We start from the raw sequence: 9,023 nt of genomic DNA on the forward strand, positions 1-9,023 counted from the left end.
GCCTGAAGACGCCAGCATCATGTACCTTTCCCGGCCATCCCACGTTGATGTTGGTGAAACGTCCCTTGTGATCCACCAGGGCTTGCAGCAGCATTGAAAAGTACCCCTTGCGGTTTACGTACTCGGTGGCTTGGTGCTCAGGTGCCAAGATAGGGATATGGGTTCCGTCTATGGCCTCACCACAGTTTGGGAATCCCATTTCAGCAAAACCATCCACTATTGCCTGCACGTTGCCCAGAGTCACTACCCTTGATATCACCAGGTCTTTCATTGCCCTGGCAACTTGGATCACAGCAGCCCCCACCGTAGATTTGCCCACTCCAAATTGATTCCCGACTGACCGGTAGCTGTCTGGCGTTGCAAGCTTCCACAGGGCTATCGCCACTCGCTTCTCAACTGTGAGGGCTGCTCTCATCTTGGTATTCTGGCGTTTCAGGGCAGGGGAAAGCAAGTCACAAAGTTCCATGAAAGTGCCCTTACGCATGCGAAAGTTTCACAGCCACTGGGAATCGTCCCACACCTGCAGCACGATGCGGTCCCACCAGTCTGTGCTTGTTTCCCGGGCCCAGAATCAGCGTTCCACGCCATGAATCTGCCCCAGTGACACCATGATTTCCACATTGCTGGGGCCTGTGCCTTGTGAGAGGTCTATGTCCATGTCAATTTCCTCATCACTCTCTTCGCCGCGCTGCAATCGCCTCCTCGCCTGGTCCGGGTTTCGCCTTGGCATGTCCTGGCTCTGCATATACTCCAGGACAATGCGCATGGTGTTCATAGTGCTCATAATTGCCGCGGTGATCTGAGTGGGCTCCATGATCCCAGTGCTAGCTATGGCGCCTGGTCTGAAAAAAGGCGCGAAACTAGTATCTGACGGGCCAGGAGAAGGAGGGAGGGCGGGAGGGCCGAGTGACAACATGGCGTAGAGGTACAGGGAATTAAAATCAAGAAAGGTGGCTGTGCATCAGGGAGAAACACAAACAACTGTCACACAGAATGGTCCCCCCAAAGATTAAACTGAAAAGCCTGGGTTTAGCAGGCCGTTGATTTCACAGAGGGATGGGAAGCAAATGAATACAGAACAAATCTATTTTTTACATCTTAAGCTGGCAGCCGACGGTGCAGCATGACTGATAGCCTCTGCAGTATGATGACGATGGATACCAGTCATAATATACCATCTTCTACCAAAAGGCAAGGGGCTGCTGCTGTGTAGCAATGCAGCCCCACGTCTGCCAGCCCCACGTCTGCCAGCACCCAGATCGCCCTCGGCCTCTTCTGGGTGCTTAGCAGACAATACTGGGCAATTGGCAGAAAATAGTATACTACGACTGATAGCCATCACCATCGAGACAGTAGCATGTCTGCCCAGGTGCCCATGATTGACAGCCACTGCAGTATGACGACGACGGATACCAGTCATAATATACCATCTTCTACCAAAAAGCAAGGGGCTGGTGCAATGCAGGCCTACGGCTGCCAGCCCCACGGCTATTAGTCATGCTACACCATCTACCGCCAAAAGGCAGTTAGCAGCTGCTGCTGTGTAGCAATGCAGTCCCACGTCTGCCGGCACCCAGAGGACATATGGCGACGGTGAGCTCAGCTGAGCTGAGCGGGCTCCATGCTTGCCGTGGTATGTTGTCTGCACAGGTAACCCAGGTAAAAAGGCGCGAATCTATTGTCTGCCGTTGCTGTGACGGAGGGGGAGGGGCCTGACGACATGTACCCAGAACCTCCCGCGACACTGTTTTGCATCATCCGGGCATTGGGATCTCAACCCAGAATTCCAATGGGCGGCGGAGACTGTGGGAACTGTGGAATAGCTGTGGGATAGCTACCCATAGTGCAATGCTCCGGAAGTCGACGCTAGCCTCGGTACTGTGGATGCGGTCCGCCGACTAGAGCACTTAGAGCATTTTATGTGGGGGCACACACAATCGGCTGTATACAACCGATTTCTATAAAACCGGCTTCTATAACTTTGAACTAATTTTGTAGTGTAGACATACCCTTAGGCCTGGTCTATATTATGACTTTAATTCGGATTTAGCAATGTTAAATCGAATTAACCCTGCACCCGTCCACACAACGAAGCCACTTATTTCGAAATAAAGGGCTCTTAAAATCGATTTCTGTACTCCACCTGACGAGCGGAGTAGCGCCAAAATCAATTTTGTCATTTCGAATTAGGGTTAGTGTGGCTGCAATTCGATGGTATTGGCCTCCGGGAGCTATCCCACAATGCACCATTGTGACCGCTTTGGACAGCAATCTGAACTCTGATGCACTAGCCAGGTAGACAGGAAAAGCCCCGCGAACATTTCAATTTCATTTCCTGTTTGCCCAGCGTGGAGAGCACAGGTGACCACAGATAACTCATCAGCACAGGTAGCCATGCAGTCCGAGAATCGAAAAAAGAGCACCAGCATGGACCGTACGGGAGGTACTGGACCTGATCGCTATATGGGGAGAGGATTCAGTGCTAGCAGAATTTCGTTCCAAAAGACAAAATGGCAAAACTTTTGAAAAAAAAAATCTCCAAGGGCATGATGGAGAGAGGCCACAATAGGGACTCAGATCAGTGCCGCGTGAAAGTCAAGGAGCTCAGACAAGCCTATCAAAAAACAAAGGAGGCAAACAGTCGCTCCATGTCAGAGCCGCGGACATGCCGCTTCTACACCGAGCTGCATGCAGTTCGGGGGGTGGGGGCCGCCACCACTACCCCACCTCTGACCGTGGATTCCGAGGCGGGGATAATCTCATCAGCTACACCTGAGGATTCTGCGGACAGGGAAGAGGAGGAGGAGGAGGTCGAGCTTGCAGAGCACCCAGCACTCCGTTCTCCCCAACAGACAGGATCTTTTTCTCAGCCTGACTGAAGTACCCTCCCAACCCAGTATCCAAGACCACGACCCCATGGAAGGGACCTCAGGTGAGTTTACCTTTTAAAATATAAAACTTGTTTTAAAAGCAAGGGTTTTTAATGATTACTTTGCTCTGAGGACTTGGGATGCATTCGCAGCCAGTACAGCTACTGGAAAAGTCTGTTAACGTGTCTGGGGATGGAGTGGAAATCCTCCAGGGACATCTCCATGAAGCTCTCCTGGAGGTACTACAAAAGCCTTGCCACAAGGTTTCTGGGCAGTGCAGCCTTATTCCGTCCTCCATGGTAGGACACTTGACCGTGCCATGCTTGCAGCAAGTAATCTGGTATCATTGCATGACAAAGCCTGGCAGCGTATGGTCCCGGTGTTTGCTGGCATTCAAGCAACATCCGTTCTTTATCTTGCTGTGTAATCCTCTGGAGAGTGATATCGCTGATGGTAACCTGGTTGAAATATGGGAATTTAATTAAGGGGACAGAGGTGGCCGTTCCTACTGGGCTGTTTGCCTGTGGCTGAAAAGAAATCCTTCCCTGCAGTTAGCCAAGCGCAGGGGGTGGGAATTGGCCCAGAGCTTTTCGCGTTTGGCTAGCAGGGATCTTCCCTGATACCAGCCACGTGGTGGGGGGAGGGGTAAAGCGATCATTCAGAGAATTGGATGGCGGGGGTGGTTAGTTTGTTTTCTGCTGCTGAAGGTTAACAGGAAAACCGCAGCACTCAACGGGCTTTGCTTGGTATGTGGGAAAGGAGGGCGCAGAAGCCAAAAGACAATGGCTTACCATGGCCGCATGCAAGCCGAATTCTGTTGCCCGGACCTGCATCTGATCTCTAGCAGCAAAGCCACAGGCACTCAATATTAAGAAGCAAAATGCGACCTTGCACAGAAATCACATGTGCTATGTAATGTGAATAGTGTTGGTCACCATGAAAGAGTATAAGCATTGTTCTGCAAAATGTATCTTTTTAAAAAATTCTCTCCTTTTTTCCCTCCCTCCAGCAGCTGCAAATTCTTCAAGCCTCCCTCCTCCGTCCCGAAGGCTATCACAGATAAGGCGTCGGAAAAAGATGACGCGAGACGATATGTTCGCAGAAATCATGGAATCCACCCGCAGTGACAGAGCTCATCTGAATGAGTGGAAGGAAACAGTTTCAAAGTATAGGAAAGAAGCCAGTGAACGTGAGGAGAGGAGGGACCAACGTGAGGAGAGGTGGCGGCAGGAAGATCAGAGGAGGCAGGATGCAACCCTGGGGCTGCTGCGTGAGCAAACAGACATTCTCCGGCGTCTGGTGGAGCTTCAGGAACGGCAGCAGGATAACAGAGTGCCGCTACAGCCCCTCTATAACCCCCTTCTCCCCTCACCATGTTCCATAGCCTCCTCACCCAGACATGTAAGAACATGGGGGGGAGGGGAGGAGGTGCCGTACACCTTCCCATTCCACCCCAGTGGACAGCCCAAGCAAAAGGCTGTCATTTTTTTAACCTTTCTTTAGTGGCCTTTTCCTTCCCGTCGATCCTCCTCCCAAACCCCACCCGGGTTCCCTCCCTCTTTTTATAATCTATTAATAAAGAATAAATGATTTTTAAACGATAGTGACTTTATTTGGTTTGAAAGCAAGCTGGAGGAAGGGGGAGGGTGGGTTCCTTACAGAGAATGAGTCAATAAAGGGAGCAGGTTTTCATGAAGGAGAAACAAACAGATATTTCACACTGTAGCCTGGCCAGTCATGAAACTGGTTTTCAAAGCTTCTCTGATGCACAGCGCTTCCTAGTGTGCTCTTCTAATCACCCTGGTGTCTGGCTGCGCATAATCAGCAGCCAGGCGATTTGCCTCAGCCTCCCACCCCGCCATAAAGGTCTCCCCCTTACTTTCACAGAGATTGTGGAGCACACAGCAAGCAGAAATAACAATGGGGATATTGGTTTGGCTGAGGTCTGAGCGAGTCAATAGCGATCTCCAGCAACCTTTTAAACGGCCAAATGCACATTCTACCACCATTCTGCACTTGCTCAGCCTGTAGTTGAACAGCTCCTGACTCTTGTCCAGGCTGCCTGTGTATGGTTTCATGAGCCATGGCATTAAGGGGTAGGCTGGGTCCCCAAGAATAACTATTGGCATTTCAACATCCCCAAAGGTTATTTTCTGGTCTGGAAAGTAAGGCCCTTGCTGCAGCCCTTTAAACAGAGTAGTGTTCCTGAAGACGCGAGCGTCATGAACCCTTCCCGGCCAGCCCACGTTGATGTTGGTGAAAGGTCCCTTGTGATCCACAAGTGCTTGCAGCACCATTGAAAAGTACACCTTGCGGTTTATGTACTGGGTACCCTGGTGCTCCGGTGCCAAGATAGGGATATAGGTTCCATCTATCGCCCCACCACAGTTAGGAAATCCCATTGCAGCAAAGCCATCCACTATGACCTGCACATTTCCCAGAGTCACTACCTTTCGTAGCAGCACTTGAGTGACTGCTTTGGCTACTTGCATCACAGCAGCCCCCACAGTAGATTTGCCCACTCCAAATTGATTCCCGACTGACCGGTAGCTGTCTGGCGTTGCAAGCTTCCACAGGGCTATCACCACTTGCTTCTCAACTATGAGGGCTGCTCTCATCTTGGTATTCTGGCGTTTCAGGGCAGGGGACAGCAAGTCAAAGTTCCATGAAATTGCCCTTACGCATGCGAAAGTTCCGCAGCCACTGGGAATCATCCCACACCTGCAACACTATGCGGTCCCACCAGTCTGTGCTTGTTTCCCTTGCCCAGAATCGGCGTTTCACGGATAGAACCTGCCCCATTAACAACATGATCTCCAAAGCACTGGGGCCCGCAGTTTGACAGAATTCTGTGTCCGTGTCCATGTCCATGTCCATATCACGCTTGTCGCTGCGCTGCCGCCGCTGCCTCCTCGCCTCGTTTTTCTAGTCCTGGCTCAGCATAAACTCCACGAGAACGCGCGAGGTGTTTACAATGTTCATGACTGCTGTCTTGAGCTGAGCGGGCTCCATGCTTGCCGTGGTATGGAGTCTGCAGTGTTCACCCAGGAAAAAAGGGCGAAACAGTTGTCTGCCGTCCATTGCTTTCATGCAGGGAGGGAGGGAGGGTTGAGGTTGTACCCAGAACCACCTGCGACAATATTTTCTGTCCCATCAGGCACTGGGATCTCAACCCAGAATTCCAATGGGCGGGGGAGACCGCGGGAACTATGGGATGGCTATCAGATAGCTACCCACAGTGCAACGCTCCAGAAATCGACGCTAGCCCCGGTACATGGACGCACACCGCCGAATTAATGTGCTTAGTGTGGCCGCATACATTCGACTTTATACAATCTGTTTCCCAAATTTGAATTAATCCCGTAGTGTAGACATACCCTTAAGAAAAACAACAACAGAGAATTGATGTGTCTATAGTATTGATTAGACAAGACAATATTAAAGAAACGTAAGAAAAATATTGAATCCAATTACTAGAAAAAAAAGCACAAAAAAAAATCTGTTCAGACTATTTTTAGAGAAGTCACTAGTTCACTTGGGATATACATTTAACTTTTTTTAAATTATAAAATTTTATATTAAAGGGGCTTTTTTAAAAATGGAGCAAAATATGGAATTTCACAGAACACAATTGCATAAGCACACTTCAGTGGCTAGCATTAAAATATTTTATGAAAAGGATAGTAAATATTTGATATATCTGGAGAATTTCCATTCAGCTTTTAGCCTAATGGGGCTGTATCTTAAAAATCCAAGACCCAAATGCTAAGCTACATATTACTTTTTTAAAATTAATTGAAATTTGTTTCAGTGCTCAGTAACTTCTACTGCAGGACAATTTTTGTTCAGGTGAGTAAATTTCACTTCAGCATCATATAGAGAGTTACATTCTCTGGGTTTATGCTTCTGCATCTGTCACTTAGCCTACTGTGAACAGCATTATTCAACACTTGCACAGTGAGCTGGCAAAAAAAAAAAATCCAAATTTGGTAAATCTTGCACTAGATTTCAGCACCAGGCCACACGGAAATTGCAGGATGGATCTTTTCAGTCAGGCCAACTGAGCCAGCTTCTTCAGTTTCCCCACATGTAGATTCCAAGTTGAGCTTTGGCTGGAATATTCTTTGCAAAGGCTGGTATGCTAGAATACATCTGATCCTTTTCTAGTATCACTGTAGCAAGCCTTGAAAGGTTTAAACACCAAGCTCTGCTTCCTGGAATTGTGCATTTGGCAAATGAAATGACTTTTCTGCTTGATGTAGTCATGCAACTCTAAACACAACTTGCCAGGGGTTGGGTTGTTGTTGGTGTGGGGGTGTGAGTGTGTAAACACTTAATGGCTAAATTCAATATAAAGTTGCAAAATTCAAGTACCGTCATGCACAATGTTGAGCTTTCACCTGCTCTGCTTTATTCATGGAGCATTTGCATGATTGCGGGTATGTCAGGCTACCTCTTTAATGTCACATGGGCAAAAGCTACAATATGCAAAAATCAATAATCAAAGAGATATAGCCCTTCATGTGTGGCACATGGAGGACGACAGTAAGAAACCAAGCCTTCCACCTGGAGTGGGAACCAATACTGAGGATTTACCAGGAGACGAAGGACTGCTTATTACATCTACCTTTACTTACAGAAGGAAATGGGAATGCTACAAGGCCATCTTAATTTAAAAATGGCCCAACAATTTCAGAAGTGCTGTGTAAGTTACATGCACTCAACTCTGTGTGAAGATTGGTGCCTCACCCAGGCCAGGCAGAAGACACACAGGTTACCATTAAATGGCGCAAACGTCAGGCTTTTTGGGAGGTAGTGTGCATACACACTGTTCCTGGAGATGCATTGCAATGCTAGGTCATTGCATGGGGGCAGAGGAAGAGGGGAAAGGAAATAGAACAGGCTCCTACTCCACGCCCCAGTTTCAAAATTCTACTTAATTTAGGCCCTCTACCCAGGGACTATTTCAGATGTTGAGGAAGAACAGATACTGTATTTATCTTAAATCACTTCTCAAACTTTTGGCTATTTCAGGTTCTCTGTATTCATACACAGCACTATCGCAAATCCAAAGCAAAACACTGGTTCAAGTATCACTTCTTTCCCCTCAGTGGAGATTGACTATCTGCTGGGGGGGGGGGAAGAAGAAGGGGAGAGAGAGAGAGAATCACATTTTGAGTGAAATCTATGAAAATAGTACCAGCCTTAGTTAGCATGCTTCTACCTGTGTATTCTGGTCTCACGTGCTTTCATGAGAAGTTTAGCAGACAGCAAGAATTACTCACCTATTCTTGGCATCACTCATATAGCAAGTGAGTGCTCCCTTTACATTTCCAGAAAGGCAGGTAGAAACAGCCCTTAACATACTATTACAGACTGGAAAAGACATTTCATTTGAACATGTTTTTATGAACTGACAAGTTATTTTAAAAAACTTCCCTATAGTTAACTGTTGGAATGCTACAGCCCAAAAGCTTTATGCCACATTCTGGCTGGTGTGCAATAGGAACTGTGTAAGCAGACAGATGACCACTACACAAAGCACACAGCCAGCCTTAAATGCAGCACTAGAAAACACTGAAAAAAATCGATGCACACAAGCCCGTGAAGAAGAAAAGGGGTAAGGAGAGGAGAAGCCAAGCAGCCTACCTCATCTCCCAAGATGGGGACATTAAATAAACAGATAAGCACAACTGCTTTGACATGCGGTTATACAATGTGCAGAAACACTTTCCTTTCTTCATACGCAGCTATCCTCTTGCACTATTTTGGGGTAGCCAGAATTGGACCTTGCAAGAGTCTCCGTTCAGTGTTGCAACTTAGTTTGCATATTAAGATTCTATGGCTCATGGCCACAACAGTTTGTTGGGGAAGATTTCTTTGGAATATTAAGCATTTTATAAACTCAGCAAAAAATACACAAAGTGTCTCTGCTCAAAAATTAACAATGTAAGGTAAGAGGAAGCAGCTTTGATCTCTCACCCATACCCCACCCTCTTTGCTAATAGGCGATTCTAGCTTTGTAAAAGCCAATCCCATAAATTTGCACCTAATGTAGTTATCTGTGGATGAAACAAGTACTAGAATTCCAAACTAAATGGAGGTTGTAAAAAGCAACAGAGGGTCCTGTGGCACCTTTGAGACTAACAGAAG

Source organism: Trachemys scripta, chromosome 7 (genome assembly GCF_013100865.1).
Source record: "Trachemys scripta elegans isolate TJP31775 chromosome 7, CAS_Tse_1.0, whole genome shotgun sequence".
NCBI classification, from domain to species: domain Eukaryota; kingdom Metazoa; phylum Chordata; order Testudines; family Emydidae; genus Trachemys; species Trachemys scripta.